The sequence below is a fragment of the Hemiscyllium ocellatum genome, unplaced genomic scaffold (genome assembly GCF_020745735.1).
Source record: "Hemiscyllium ocellatum isolate sHemOce1 unplaced genomic scaffold, sHemOce1.pat.X.cur. scaffold_323_pat_ctg1, whole genome shotgun sequence".
NCBI classification, from domain to species: Eukaryota; Metazoa; Chordata; class Chondrichthyes; order Orectolobiformes; family Hemiscylliidae; genus Hemiscyllium; species Hemiscyllium ocellatum.
The window spans coordinates 124,555-139,751 of NW_026868355.1; positions in this window are offsets into that span (position 1 = coordinate 124,555).

The following is a 15,197-nucleotide window of genomic DNA, read 5'->3' on the forward strand; positions in this document are numbered from 1 at the left end:
CCTCCCTCGCTGTGTGTGTGTGCGTGTCCCTCCCTCGCTGTGTGTTTGTGCGTGTCCCTCCCTCACTGTGTGTGTGCACGTGTCCCTCCCTCGCTGTGTGTGTGTGCGTGTGTCCCTCCCTCGCTGTGTGTGTGCGCGTGTCCCTCCCTCGCTGTGTGTGCACGTGTCCCTCCCTCGCTGTGTGTGCACGTGTCCCCCTCCCTCGCTGTGTGTGTGCGTGTCCCCCTCCCTCGCTGTGTGTGTGCGTGTCCCCCTCCCTCGCTGTGTGTGTGCGTGTCCCTCCCTCGCTGTGTGTGCACGTGTCCCTCCCTCGCTGTGTGTGCGCGTGTCCCCCTCCCTCGGTCTGTGTGTGTGTGTCCCTCCCTCGCTGTGTGTGTGTGTGTGTGTGTGTGTGTGTGTCTGTGCGTGTCCCACCCTCAATGTGTGTGTGTGCATGTCCTTCCCTCGCTGTGTGCGTGTCCCCCTCCCTCGCTGTGTGCGTGTCCCCATCCCTCGCTGTGTGTGTGTGTCCCCCTTGCTGTAAGTGTCCCTCTCTCGCTGTGTGTGTCTGCGTGCTCCCTCCCTCACTCTGTGCGTGTGTCCCCCTCCTTCACTGTGTGTGCATGTCCCCCTCCCTCGCTGTGTGTGTCCCTCTCCACGCTCTGTGTGTGTCCCCCCCTCCTCGCTGTGTGTGCACGTGTCCCTCCCTCGCTGTGTGTGCGTGTGTCCCTCCCTCGCTCTGTGTGTGCGTGTGACCCCTCCCTCGCTGTGTTTGTGTGTCCCCCCGCCCTCGCTGTGTGTGTGTCCTCCCTTCCCTCGCTGTGTGTGTCCCTCCCTCGCTGTGTGTGCGCGTGTCCCCCTCCCTCGCTGTGTGTGCGCGTGTCCCCCTCCCTCACTGTGTGCATGTGCGTGACCCTCCCTCGCTGTGTGTGCGCATGTCCCTCCCTCGCTGTGTGTGCGCGTGTCCCCCTCCCTCGCTCTGTGTGTGCGTGTCCCTCCCTCGCTGTGTGTGTGTCTCTGTGCATGTCTCACGCTCACTGTGTGTGTGCGTGTGTGTCCCACCCTCGCTGTGTGTGTGTACCCCTCCCTCGCTGTGTGTGTGTCCCCCCTCCCTCTCTGTGTATGCCTGTCTCCCTCCCTCGCTGTGTGTATCCCCCTCCCTTGCCGTGTGTGTGTACGTGTCCCCCTCCCTGGCTATGTAGGTGTGCGTGTCCCCCTCCCTCGCTGTGTGCGTGTCCCCCTCCCTCACTGTGTGCGTGTCCACTCCCTCGCTGTGTGCGTGTCCCCCTCCCTCGCTGTGTGTGCGCGTGTCCCCCTCCCTCGCTGTGTGCATGTGCGTGACCCTCCCTCGCTGTGTGTGCGCATGTCCCTCCCTCGCTGTGTGTGCGCGTGTCCCCCTCCCTCGCTCTGTGTGTGCGTGTCCCTCCCTCGCTGTGTGTGTGTCTCTGTGCATGTCTCACGCTCACTGTGTGTGTGCGTGTGTGTCCCACCCTCGCTGTGTGTGTGTACCCCTCCCTCGCTGTGTGTGTGTCCCCCTCCCTCTCTGTGTATGCCTGTCTCCCTCCCTCGCTGTGTGTATCCCCCTCCCTTGCCGTGTGTGTGTGCGTGTCCCCCTCCCTGGCTATGTAGGTGTGCGTGTCCCCCTCCCTCGCTGTGTGCGTGTCCCCCTCCCTCGCTGTGTGCGTGTCCACTCCCTCGCTGTGTGCGTGTCCCCCTCCCTCACTGTGTGTGTGTGTCCCTCGCTGTGTGTGTGTCCCCGTCCCTCGCAGTGTGTGTGTGCATGTCCTTCCCTCGCTGTATGCGTGTCCCCCTCCCACGCTGTGTGTATCCCCATCCCTCGCTGTGTGTGCGTGTGTCTCCTCGCTGTGTGTGTCCCCCCTTCGCTGTGCGTGGCCCCCTCCCTCTCTGTATGTGAGTGTCCCCCTCCCTCGCTGTGTGTATCCCCCTCCCTTGCCGTGTGTGTGTGCGTGTCCCCCTCCCTCGCTCTGTAGGTGTGCGTGTCCCCCTCCCTCGCTGTGTGCGTGTCCACTCCCTCGCTGTGTGTGTCCCCCTCCCTCACTGTGTGTGTGTGTGTGTGTGTGTGTGTGTCCCTCCCTCGCTGTGTGTGTGTGCCCCCCTCCCTCGCTGTGTGTATTCCCCTCCCTCGCTGTGTGTACTTCTGTCCCCTCGCTGTGTGTGTGTGTCCCCCTCGCTGTGTGTGCCACAGCCCCTCGCTGTGTGTGTCCCCCCTTGCTCTGCGTGTCCCCCCTCCCTCACTGTATGTGTGTCTGTGTGTTTCCCTGCCTCGCTGTGTGTGTGTGTCTATCCCTCCCTCTGTGTGTGGGTGTGAGAGTGTGTGTGTGTGTGTGCGCACGTGCGTGTGCATGTCCCTCCTTTACTCTGTGTGTGTGTGTGTCCCTGCCTCACTGTGTGTGTGTGTGTGTGTGTGTTTGTGTCCCTCCCTCGCTGTGTGTGTTTTATGCGTGTCACCCCCTTGCTGAGTGTGTCCTCCCCTTGCTGTGTGTGTCCCTCCCTCGCTGTGTGTGTGCGCGTGCTCCCTCCCTCACTCTGTGCGTGTGTCCCCCTCCCTCGCTGTGTGTGCATGTCCCCCTCCTTCGCTGTGTGTGTGTGTGTGTGTGTGTGTGTGTGTGTCCCCTCCTCGCTGTGTGTGCACATGTCCCTCCCTCGCTGTGTGTGTGTCCCTCCCCCTCGCTGTGTGTGTGCGTGTCCCCCTTCCTCGCTGTGTGTGTGCGTGTGACCCCTCCCTCTGTGTGTGTGACCCCTCCCTCGTTGTGTTTGTGTGTCCCTCCTCCCTCGCTGTGTGTGTGTCCTCCCTTCCCTTGCTGTGTGTGTGTCCTCCCTTCCCTCGCTGTGTGTGCACGTGTCCCTCCCTCGCTGTGTGTGTGTCCCCTCCCTCGCTGTGTGCCTGCGTGTCCCCCTCCCTCGCTGTGTGCGTGACCCCCTCCCTTGCTGCGTGTGTGTGTCCCCCTCCCTCGCTGTGTGTGTGTGCGTGTCTGTCCCTCCCTCGCTGTGTGTGTGTGTGTTTGTGTGTGCCTCCCTCGCTGTGTGCGTGTCCCCTCCCTCGCTATGTGCGTTTCCCCCTCCCTCGCTGTGTGTCTGCGTGTCCGCCCCTCACTGCATGTGTGTGCGTGTCCCTCCCTCGCTGTGTGTGTGCGTGTGTCCCCCCTCCCTCGCTGTGTGTGTGCGTGTGTGTGTGTGTGTGTGTGTGTCCCTCCCTTGCTGTGTGCGTGTTCCCCTCCCTTGCTGCGTGTGTGTGCGTGTCGCCCTCCCTCGCTGTGTCCGCGTGTCCGCCCCTCACTGTATGTGTGTGCGTGTCCCTCCCTCGCTGTGTGTGCGCGCGTGTCCCCCTCCCTCGCTGTGTGTGTGTGAGTGTGTGTGTGTCTGTGTGTGTCACTCCCTTGCTCTGTTTGTGCGTGTCCCCCTCCCTCGCTGTGTTTGTGTGTGTCCCCCTCCCTCGCTGTGTGTGCACGTGTCCCTCCCTCGCTGTGTGTGCACGTGTGTGTCCCCTCGCTGTGTGTGCGCGTGTCCCACTTCCCTTGCTGTGTGTGTCCCCCTCACTTGCCGTGTGTATGTGTGTGTCCCCCTCCCTCGCTGTGTATGCGCGTGTCCCTCCCTCACTGTGTGTGCGCGTGTCCCGCCCTCGCTGTGTTTGTGTGTGTCCCGCTCCCTCGCTGTGTGTGTTTGTGCATGTCCCTCCCTCGCTGTGGGTGCGCCCCCCTCCCTCACTGTGGGTGTGCCCCCCTCCCTTGCTGTGTGTGTGTCCCCCTGCCTTGCTGTGTGTGTGTGTGTGTCCCCGTCCCTCGCAGTGTGTGTGTGCATGTCCTTCCCTCGCTGTGTGCGTGTCCCCCTCCCTCGCTGTGTGTATCCCCATCCCTCGCTGTGTGTGCGTGTGTCCCCTCGCTGTGTGTGCGTGTGTCCCCTCGCTGTGTGTGTCCCCCCTCGCTGTGCGTGTCCCCCTCCCTCTCTGTATGTGAGTGTCCCCCTCCCTCGCTGTGTGTGAGTGTCCCCCTCCCTCGCTGTGTGTATCCCCCTCCCTTGCCGTGTGTGTGTGCGTGTCCCCCTCCCTCGCTCTGTAGGTGTGCGTGTCCCCCTCCCTCGCTGTGTGCGTGTCCACTCCCTCGCTGTGTGTGTCCCCCTCCCTCACTGTGTGTGTGTGTGTGTGTGTGTGTGTGTCCCTCCCTCGCTGTGTGTGTGTGCCCCCCTCCCTCGCTGTGTGTGTGTCCCCCTCCCTCGCTGTGTGTATTCCCCTCCCTCGCTGTGTGTACCTCTGTCCCCTCGCTGTGTGTGTGTGTCCCCCTCGCTGTGTGTGCCACAGCCCCTCGCTGTGTGTGTCCCCCCCTTGCTCTGCGTGTCCCCCCTCCCTCACTGTATGTGTGTCTGTGTGTTTCCCTGCCTCGCTGTGTGTGTGTGTCTATCCCTCCCTCTGTGTGTGGGTGTGAGAGTGTGTGTGTGTGTGTGCGCACGTGCGTGTGCATGTCCCTCCTTTACTCTGTGTGTGTGTGTGTCCCTGCCTCACTGTGTGTGTGTGTGTGTGTGTGTGTGTGTGTCCCTCCCTCGCTGTGTGTGTTTTATGCGTGTCACCCCCTTGCTGAGTGTGTCCTCCCCTTGCTGTGTGTGTCCCTCCCTCGCTGTGTGTGTGCGCGTGCTCCCTCCCTCACTCTGTGCGTGTGTCCCCCTCCCTCGCTGTGTGTGCATGTCCCCCTCCTTCGCTGTGTGTGTGTGTGTGTCCCTCTCCCTCACTCTGTGTGTGTCCCCCCTCCTCGCTGTGTGTGCACATGTCCCTCCCTCGCTGTGTGTGTGTCCCCCCTCCCTCGCTGTGTGAGTGTGCGTGTCTGTCCCTCCCTCGCTGTGTGTGTGTGTGTGCTTGTGTGTGCCCCTCCCTCGCTGTGTGCGTGTCCTCCTCCCTCGCTGTGTGTCTGCGTGTCCGCCCCTCACTGCATGTGTGTGCGTGTCCCTCCCTCGCTGTGTGTGTGCGCGTGTCCCCCTTCCCTCGCTGTGTGTGTGTGTGTGTGTCCCTCCCTTGCTGTGTGCGTGTTCCCCTCCCTTGCTGCGTGTGTGTGCGTGTTCCCCTCCCTCGCTGTGTCTGCGTGTCCGCCCCTCACTCTATGTGTGTGCGTGTCCCTCCCTCGCTGTGTGTGCGCGCGTGTCCCCCTCCCTCGCTGTGTGTGTGTGAGTGTGTGTGTGTGTGTGTGTGTCACTCCCTTGCTCTGTTTGTGCGTGTCTCCCTCCCTCGCTGTGTTTGTGTGTGTCCCCCTCCCTCGCTGTGTGTGCACGTGTCCCTCCCTCGCTGTGTGTGCGCGTGTCCCACTTCCCTCGCTGTGTGTGTCCCCCTCACTTGCCGTGTGTATGTGTGTGTCCCCCTCCCTCGCTGTGCATGCGCGTGTCCCTCCCTCACTGTGTGTGCGCGTGTCCCGCCCTCGCTGTGTTTGTGTGTGTCCCGCTCCCTCGCTGTGTGTGTTTGTGCATGTCCCTCCCTCGCTGTGGGTGCGCCCCCCTCCCTCACTGTGGGTGTGCCCCCTCCCTTGCTGTGTGTGTGTCCCCCTCCCTTGCTGTGTGTGTGTGTGTCGCCCGCCCTCGCTCTGTGTGTGTCCCCCTCGCTCACTGTGTATGCGTGTCCCCCTCCCTCATTGTGTGTGCGTGTCCCCCTCCCTCGCTGTGTGTCTGCGCATGTCTCTCCCTCGCTGTGTGTGTGTGTGTGTGTGTGTGTGTGTGTGTGTGCGCCCACCCCCTCGCTGTGTGTGCCCCACAACCTCGCTGTGTGTGACCCCCCTCGCTGTGTGTGCCCCATCCCCTCGCTGTGCGTGTCCCCCCTCGCTGTGTGTGTCCCCCTCCCTCACACTATGTGTGTATGTGTGTTTCCCTGCCTCGCTGTGTGCGTATGCATGTCCCACTCCCTCGCTGTGTGCGTATGCATGTCCCCCTCCCTCGCTGTGTGCGTGTCCCCCTCCCTCGCTGTGTGTGTGTGCGTGTCCCCCCTCGCTGTGTGTGTGTGCGTGTCCCTCCCTCCCTCGCTGTGTGCGTATGCATGTCCCCCTCCCTCGCTGTGTGCGTGTCCCCCTCCCTCGCTGTGTGTGTGTGCGTGTCCCCCCTCGCTGTGTGTGTGTGCGTGTCCCTCCCTCGCTGTGTGTGCATGTCCCCCTCCTTCGCTGTGTGTGTGTGTGTGTGTGTGTGTGTGTCCCTCGCTGTGTGTGTGTGTGTTTGTGTGTGTGTGTCTTCCCCCCTCGCTATGTGTGTATCCCCCTCCCTCGCTGTGTGTGGGTGTGCGACCCCTCACTCTCTGTGTGTGGGTGTGTGTGTGTGTGTGTGTGTCCCTCGCTGTGTGTGTGTCCCCCCTCCCTCGCTGAGTGTGCCCCCCTCGCTGTGTGTGTGGGTGTGTGCGTGTCCCTCCCTCCCTGTGTGCGTGTGTCCCCCTCCCTCGCTCTGTGTGTGTCCCTCCCTTGCCATGTGTGTGTGGGTCCCTCCCTCGCTGTGTGTTTGTGTGTCCCCCTCCCGCGCTGTGTTTGTGCGTGTCCCCCTCCCTCGCTGTGTGTGTATCCCCCTCCCTCGCTGTGTGTCCGTGTCCCCTCACTGTGTGTGCGCGTGTCCCGCCCTCGCTGTGTTTGTGTGTGTCCCGCTCCCTCGCTGTGTGTGTTTGTGCATGTCCCTCCCTCGCTGTGGGTGCGCCCCCCTCCCTCACTGTGGGTGTGCCCCCTCCCTTGCTGTGTGTGTGTCCCCTCCCTCGCTGTGTGTGTGTGTGTCGCCCGCCCTCGCTCTGTGTGTGTCCCCCTCGCTCACTGTGTATGCGTGTCCCCCTCCCTCATTGTGTGTGCGTGTCCCCCTCCCTCGCTGTGTGTCTGCGCATGTCTCTCCCTCGCTGTGTGTGTGTGTGTGTGTGTGTGTGTGTGCGCCCACCCCCTCGCTGTGTGTGCCCCACAACCTCGCTGTGTGTGACCCCCCTCGCTGTGTGTGCCCCATCCCCTCGCTGTGCGTGTCCCCCCTCGCTGTGTGTGTCCCCCTCCCTCACACTATGTGTGTATGTGTGTTTCCCTGCCTCGCTGTGTGCGTATGCATTTCCCCCTCCCTCGCTGTGTGCGTATGCATGTCCCCCTCCCTCGCTGTGTGCGTGTCCCCCTCCCTCGCTGTGTGTGTGTGCGTGTCCCCCCTCGCTGTGTGTGTGTGCGTGTCCCTCCCTCCCTCGCTGTGTGCGTATGCATGTCCCCCTCCCTCGCTGTGTGCGTGTCCCCCTCCCTCGCTGTGTGTGTGTGCGTGTCCCCCCTCGCTGTGTGTGTGTGCGTGTCCCTCCCTCGCTGTGTGTGCATGTCCCCCTCCTTCGCTGTGTGTGTGTGTGTGTGTGTGTGTGTGTGTCCCTCGCTGTGTGTGTGTGTGTTTGTGTGTGTGTGTCTTCCCCCCTCGCTATGTGTGTATCCCCCTCCCTCGCTGTGTGTGGGTGTGCGACCCCTCACTCTCTGTGTGTGGGTTGTGTGTGTGTGTGTGTGTCCCTCGCTGTGTGTGTGTCCCCCCTCCCTCGCTGAGTGTGCCCCCCTCGCTGTGTGTGTGGGTGTGTGCGTGTCCCTCCCTCCCTGTGTGCGTGTGTCCCCCTCCCTCGCTCTGTGTGTGTCCCTCCCTTGCCATGTGTGTGTGGGTCCCTCCCTCGCTGTGTGTTTGTGTGTCCCCCTCCCGCGCTGTGTTTGTGCGTGTCCCCCTCCCTCGCTGTGTGTGTATCCCCCTCCCTCGCTGTGTGTCCGTGTCCCCTCGCTGTGTGTTTGTGCGTGTCTCCCGCCCTCGCAGTATGGGCGTGTCCCCCTCCCTCGCTGTGTGTGGGTGTGCGTCCCCCTCCCTCGCTGTGTGTGTGTGTGTGTGTGTGTGTGTGTGTGTCTCCCCCCTCGCTGTGTGTGTGTCCCCTCCCTCACTGAGTGTGCCCCCCTCGCTGTGTGTGTCCCCCTCCCTCGATGAGTGTGCCCCCCCTTTGCTGTGTCCCCCCTCGCTGTGTGTGTGCGCGTGCTCCCTCCCTCACTCTGTGCGTGTGTCCCCCTCCCTCGCTGTGTGTGCATGTCCCCCTCCTTCGCTGTGTGTGTGTGTGTGTGTGTGTCCCTCTCCCTCACTCTGTGTGTGTCCCCCCTCCTCGCTGTGTGTGCACATGTCCCTCCCTCGCTGTGTGTGTGTCCCCCTCCCTCGCTGTGTGAGTGTGCGTGTCTGTCCCTCCCTCGCTGTGTGTGTGTGTGTGCTTGTGTGTGCCCCTCCCTCGCTGTGTGCGTGTCCTCCTCCCTCGCTGTGTGTCTGCGTGTCCGCCCCTCACTGCATGTGTGTGCGTGTCCCTCCCTCGCTGTGTGTGTGCGCGTGTCCCCCTTCCCTCGCTGTGTGTGTGTGTGTGTGTCCCTCCCTTGCTGTGTGCGTGTTCCCCTCCCTTGCTGCGTGTGTGTGCGTGTTCCCCTCCCTCGCTGTGTCTGCGTGTCCGCCCCTCACTGTATGTGTGTGCGTGTCCCTCCCTCGCTGTGTGTGCGCGCGTGTCCCCCTCCCTCGCTGTGTGTGTGTGAGTGTGTGTGTGTGTGTGTGTGTGTCACTCCCTTGCTCTGTTTGTGCGTGTCTCCCTCCCTCGCTGTGTTTGTGTGTGTCCCCCTCCCTCGCTGTGTGTGCACGTGTCCCTCCCTCGCTGTGTGTGCGCGTGTCCCACTTCCCTCGCTGTGTGTGTCCCCCTCACTTGCCGTGTGTATGTGTGTGTCCCCCTCCCTCGCTGTGTATGCGCGTGTCCCTCCCTCACTGTGTGAGGGCGTGTCCCGCCCTCGCTGTGTTTGTGTGTGTCCCGCTCCCTCGCTGTGTGTGTTTGTGCATGTCCCTCCCTCGCTGTGGGTGCGCCCCCCTCCCTCACTGTGGGTGTGCCCCCTCCCTTGCTGTGTGTGTGTCCCCCTCCCTTGCTGTGTGTGTGTGTGTCGCCCGCCCTCGCTCTGTGTGTGTCCCCCTCGCTCACTGTGTATGCGTGTCCCCCTCCCTCATTGTGTGTGCGTGTCCCCCTCCCTCGCTGTGTGTCTGCGCATGTCTCTCCCTCGCTGTGTGTGTGTGTGTGTGTGTGTGTGTGCGCCCACCCCCTCGCTGTGTGTGCCCCACAACCTCGCTGTGTGTGACCCCCTCGCTGTGTGTGCCCCATCCCCTCGCTGTGCGTGTCCCCCCTCGCTGTGTGTGTCCCCCTCCCTCACACTATGTGTGTATGTGTGTTTCCCTGCCTCGCTGTGTGCGTATGCATGTCCCCCTCCCTCGCTGTGTGCGTATGCATGTCCCCCTCCCTCGCTGTGTGCGTGTCCCCCTCCCTCGCTGTGTGTGTGTGCGTGTACCCCCTCGCTGTGTTTGTGTGCGTGTCCCTCCCTCGCTGTGTGTGTGCACGTCCCCCTCCCTTGCTGTGTGTGTGTGTGTCCCCCTCCCTCTGTGTGTGTGTGTGTGTGTGTGTGTGTGTGTCACTATCTTGCTCTGTTTGTGCATGTCCCCCTCCCTCGCTGTGTTTGTGTGTCCCCCCCTCCCTCGCTGTGTGTGTCCGCGTGTTCCTCCCTCTCTGTGTGTGCATGTCCCCCTCGCTGTGTGTGTCCCCGTGTCCCACACTCACTGTGCATGCGTGACCCCACCCTCGTTGTGTGCGTGCGTGTCCCCCTCCCTCGTTCTGTGTGTGCGTCCCCCTCCCTCGCTGTGTGTGTGCACGTGTCCCTCCCTCGCTGTGTGTGTGTCCTCCCTCACTGTGTGTGTGTGTGTGTGTGTGTGTGTGTTGTGTGTGTGTGTGTGTGTATGTCCCTCCCTCACTGTATGTGTGTGTCCCTCCCCTTGCTGTGTGTGCGCCTGTCCCCCTCCCTCGCTGTGTGTGTGTGTGTTCCCTCTCACGCTGTGTGTGTGTGTGTGTGTGTGTGTGTCCCCTCCCACGCTGTGTGTGTGTCCCTCCCTCGCTGTGTGTGTGTGTGTGTGTGTGTGTGTGTGTTCACCCCTCGCTGTGTGTGTTCACCCCTCGCTGTGTGTGTTCCCCCCTCACTGTGTGTCCCCCTCCCTCGCTGTGTGTGTGTCCCTCCCTTGCCATGTGAGTGTGGGTCCCTCCCTCGCTGTGTGTTTGTGTGTGTCCCCCTCCCGCGCTGTGTTTGTGCGTGTCCCCCTCACTCGCTGTGTGTGTATCATCCTCCCTCGCTGTGTGTCCGTGTCCCCTCGCTGCGTGTTTGTGCGTGTCTCCCGCCCTCGCAGTATGGGCGTGCCCCCTCCCTCGCTGTGTGTATGTGTGCGTCCCCCTCCCTCACTCTGTGTGTGTGTGTGTGTCCCTCGCTGTGTGTGTGTGTGTTTGTGTGTGTGTGTCTCCCCCCCTCGCTATGTGTGTATCCCCCTCCCTCGCTGTGTGTGGGTGTGCGACCCCTCACTCTCTGTGTGTGGGTGTGTGTGTGTGTGTGTCCCTCGCTGTGTGTGTGTCCCCCCTCCCTCGCTGAGTGTGCCCCCCTCGCTGTGTGTGTGGGTGTGTGCGTGTCCCTCCCTCCCTGTGTGCGTGTGTCCCCCTCCCTCGCTCTGTGTGTGTCCCTCCCTTGCCATGTGTGTGTGGGTCCCTCCCTCACTGTGTGTTTGTGTGTCCCCCTCCCGCGCTGTGTTTGCGCGTGTCCCCCTCCCTCGCTGTGTGTGTATCCCCCTCCCTCGCTGTGTGTCCGTGTCCCCTCGCTGTGTGTTTGTGCGTGTCTCCCGCCCTCGCAGTATGGGCGTGTCCCCCTCCCTCGCTGTGTGTGGGTGTGCGTCCCCCTCCCTCGCTGTGTGTGTGTGTGTGTGTGTGTCTCCCCCCTCGCTGTGTGTGTGTGTCCCCTCCCTCACTGAGTGTGCCCCCCTCGCTGTGTGTGACCCCCTCCCTCGATGAGTGTGCCCCGCCTTTGCTGTGTCCCCCTCGCTGTGTGTGTGCGCGTGCTCCCTCCCTCACTCTGTGCGTGTGTCCCCCTCCCTCGCTGTGTGTGCATGTCCCCCTCCTTCGCTGTGTGTTTGTGTGTGTGTGTGTGTCCATCTCCCTCACTCTGTGTGTGTCCCCCCTCCTCGCTGTGTGTGCACATGTCCCTCCCTCGCTGTGTGTGTGTCCCCCTCCCTCGCTGTGTGAGTGTGCGTGTCTGTCCCTCCCTCGCTGTGTGTGTGTGTGTGCTTGTGTGTGCCCCTCCCTCACTGTGTGCGTGTCCTCCTCCCTCGCTGTGTGTCTGCGTGTCCGCCCCTCACTGCATGTGTGTGCGTGTCCCTCCCTCGCTGTGTGTGTGCGCGTGTCCCCCTTCCCTCGCTGTGTGTGTGTGTGTGTGTCCCTCCCTTGCTGTGTGCGTGTTCCCCTCCCTTGCTGCGTGTGTGTGCGTGTTCCCCTCCCTCGCTGTGTCTGCGTGTCCGCCCCTCACTCTATGTGTGTGCGTGTCCCTCCCTCGCTGTGTGTGCGCGCGTGTCCCCCTCCCTCGCTGTGTGTGTGTGAGTGTGTGTGTGTGTGTGTGTGTCACTCCCTTGCTCTGTTTGTGCGTGTCTCCCTCCCTCGCTGTGTTTGTGTGTGTCCCCCTCCCTCGCTGTGTGTGCACGTGTCCCTCCCTCGCTGTGTGTGCGCGTGTCCCACTTCCCTCGCTGTGTGTGTCCCCCTCACTTGCCGTGTGTATGTGTGTGTCCCCCTCCCTCGCTGTGTATGCGCGTGTCCCTCCCTCACTGTGTGTGCGCGTGTCCCGCCCTCGCTGTGTGTGTTTGTGCATGTCCCTCCCTCGCTGTGGGTGCGCCCCCCTCCCTCACTGTGGGTGTGCCCCCTCCCTTGCTGTGTGTGTGTCCCCCTCCCTTGCTGTGTGTGTGTGTGTCGCCCGCCCTCGCTCTGTGTGTGTCCCCCACGCTCACTGTGTATGCGTGTCCCCCTCCCTCATTGTGTGTGCGTGTCCCCCTCCCTCGCTGTGTGTCTGCGCATGTCTCTCCCTCGCTGTGTGTGTGTGTGTGTGTGTGTGTGCGCCCCCCCCCTCGCTGTGTGTGCCCCACAACCTCGCTGTGTGTGACCCCCCTCGCTGTGTGTGCCCCATCCCCTCGCTGTGCGTGTCCCCCCTCGCTGTGTGTGTCCCCCTCCCTCACACTATGTGTGTATGTGTGTTTCCCTGCCTCGCTGTGTGCGTATGCATGTCCCCCTCCCTCGTTGTGTGCGTATGCATGTCCCCCTCCCTCGCTGTGTGCGTGTCCCCCTCCCTCGCTGTGTGTGTGTGCGTGTCCCCCCTCGCTGTGTGTGTGTGCGTGTCCCTCCCTCGCTGTGTGTGTGCACGTCCCCCTCCCTTGCTGTGTGTGTGTGTGTCCCCCTCCCTCTGTGTGTGTGTGTGTGTGTGTCACTATCTTGCTCTGTTTGTGCATGTCCCCCTCCCTCGCTGTGTTTGTGTGTCCCCCCCTCCCTCGCTGTGTGTGTCCGCGTGTTCCTCCCTCTCTGTGTGTGCATGTCCCCCTCGCTGTGTGTGTCCCCGTGTCCCACCCTCACTGTGCATGCGTGACCCCACCCTCGTTGTGTGCGTGCGTGTCCCCCTCCCTCGTTCTGTGTGTGCGTCCCCCTCCCTCGCTGTGTGTGTGCACGTGTCCCTCCCTCGCTGTGTGTGTGTCCTCCCTCACTGTGTGTGTGTGCGTGTGTGTGTGTGTGTGTGTGTATGTCCCTCCCTCACTGTATGTGTGTGTCCCTCCCCTTGCTGTGTGTGCGCCTGTCCCCCCTCCCTCGCTGTGTGTGTGTGTTCCCTCTCACGCTGTGTGTGTGTGTGTGTGTGTCCCCTCCCACGCTGTGTGTGTGTCCCTCCCTCGCTGTGTGTGTGTGTGTGTGTGTGTGTGTGTGTGTTCACCCCTCGCTGTGTGTATTCACCCCTCGCTGTGTGTGTTCCCCCCTCACTGTGTGTCCCCCTCCCTCGCTGTGTGTGTGTCCCTCCCTTGCCATGTGTGTGTGTGTCCCTCCCCTTGCTGTGTGTGCGCCTGTCCCCCCTCCCTCGCTGTGTGTGTGTGTTCCCTCTCACGCTGTGTGTGTGTGTGTGTGTGTCCCCTCCCACGCTGTGTGTGTGTCCCTCCCTCGCTGTGTGTGTGTGTGTGTGTGTGTTCACCCCTCGCTGTGTGTATTCACCCCTCGCTGTGTGTGTTCCCCCCTCACTGTGTGTCCCCCTCCCTCGCTGTGTGTGTGTCCCTCCCTTGCCATGTGTGTGTGGGTCCCTCCCTCGCTGTGTGTTTGTGTGTGTCCCCCTCCCGCGCTGTGTTTGTGCGTGTCTCCCGCCCTCGCAGTATGGGCGTGTCCCCCTCCCTCGCTGTGTGTATGTGTGCGTCCCCCTCCCTCACTCTGTGTGTGTGTGTGTGTGTGTGTGTGTGTGTCCCTCGCTGTGTGTGTGTGTGTTTGTGTGTGTGTGTCTCCCCCCCTCGCTATGTGTGTATCCCCCTCCCTCGCTGTGTGTGGGTGTGCGACCCCTCACTCTCTGTGTGTGGGTGTGTGTGTGTGTGTGTGTGTCCCTCGCTGTGTGTGTGTCCCCCCTCCCTCGCTGAGTGTGCCCCCCTCGCTGTGTGTGTGGGTGTGTGCGTGTCCCTCCCTCCCTGTGTGCGTGTGTCCCCCTCCCTCGCTCTGTGTGTGTCCCTCCCTTGCCATGTGTGTGTGGGTCCCTCCCTCGCTGTGTGTTTGTGTGTCCCCCTCCCGCGCTGTGTTTGTGCGTGTCCCCCTCCCTCGCTGTGTGTGTATCCCCCTCCCTCGCTGTGTGTCCGTGTCCCCTCGCTGTGTGTTTGTGCGTGTCTCCCGCCCTCGCAGTATGGGCGTGTCCCCCTCCCTCGCTGTGTGTGGGTGTGCGTCCCCCTCCCTCGCTGTGTGTGTGTGTGTGTGTGTGTGTGTCTCCCCCTCGCTGTGTGTGTGTGTCCCCTCCCTCACTGAGTGTGCCCCCCTCGCTGTGTGTGTCCCCCTCCCTCGATGAGTGTGCCCCCCCTTTGCTGTGTCCCCCCTCGCTGTGTGTGTGTGTCCCGTATCGCTGTGTGTGTGTCCCCTGCTGTGTGCATGCGTGTCCCCTCCCTCGCTGTGTGCGTGCGTGCCCCCCTCTCTCGCTGTGTGCGTGTCCCCCTCCCACACTGTGTGCGTGTCCCCCCTCCCTGGCTCTGTGTGTGTGTGTGTGTGTGTCTCCCTCGCTGTGTGAGTGTGTGTGTGTGTGTGTGTCTGTGTCCCTCCCTCGCTGTGTGCGTGTCCCTCCCACACTGTGTGGGTGTGTGCGTGTCCCTCCCTCGCTGTGTGCGTGTGTCCCCCTCCCTTGCTGTGTGTGTGTGCGTGTGTGATCCCTCGCGGTGTGTGCGTGTCATCCTCCCTCGCTGTGTATGGGTGCATGTCCCTCCCTTGCTGTGTGCGCGTGTCCCTCCCTCGCTGTGTGTGTGTCCCTCCCACGCTGTGTGTGTGTGTCCCTCCCTCGCTGTGTGTGTTTGTGAGTGTTCCTCCCTCGCTGTGTGTGTGTGTGTGTGCACGTGTGTGTGTCGCCTTGCTGTGTGTGTTCCCCCCCTCGCTGTGTGCGTATCTCCCTCCCTCGCAGTATGTGTGTGTCCGCCTCCCTCGCTGTGTGTGGGTGTGCGTCCCCCTCCCTCGCTCTGTGTGTGTGTGTGTCCCTCGCTGTGTGTCTGTGTGTCTCCCCCGGTGTGTGTGTGTCCCCCTCCCTCGCTGAGTGTGCCCCCACGCTGAGTGTCTCGCCCCTCGCTGTCTGTGTGTGTGTGTCCCATCGCTGTGTGTGTCCCCTACCCTCGCTGTGTGTGTGTGTCCCTCCCTCGCTGTGTGTGTGCGCACATGTCCCTCCCTCGCTGTGTGTCCCCCTCCCTCGCCCTGTTTGACACCCCTCGCTGTGCATGTCCCCGTCCCTCATTGTGTGTATGTGTCCCCCTCCCTCGCTCTGTGTGTGCGCATGTACCTCCCTCGTTTTGTGTGTGTCTGTGTGTGTGTGTGTGTGTGTGTGTGTGTGTCCCTCCCTCGCTGTGTGTGTCCCCCTGCCTCATTGTGTGTGTGGCCCCTCCCTCGCTGTATGTGTCCGCGTGTCCCTCCCTCGCTGTGTGTGTGCCGTGTCCCTCCCTATCTGTGTGTGTGCACGTATCCCCCGTTGCTGTGCGTGTGTGTCCCCCTCCCTCGCTGTGTGTGTGCGCATGTCCCTTCCTAACTGTGTGTGCGCGTGTCCCTCCCTCGCTGTGTTTGTGCGTGTCCCCCTCCCTCGCTGTGTGTGTGTCCCCCCTCCCTCGCTGTGTTTGTGCGTGTCCCCCTCCCTCGCTGTGTGTGTGTCCCC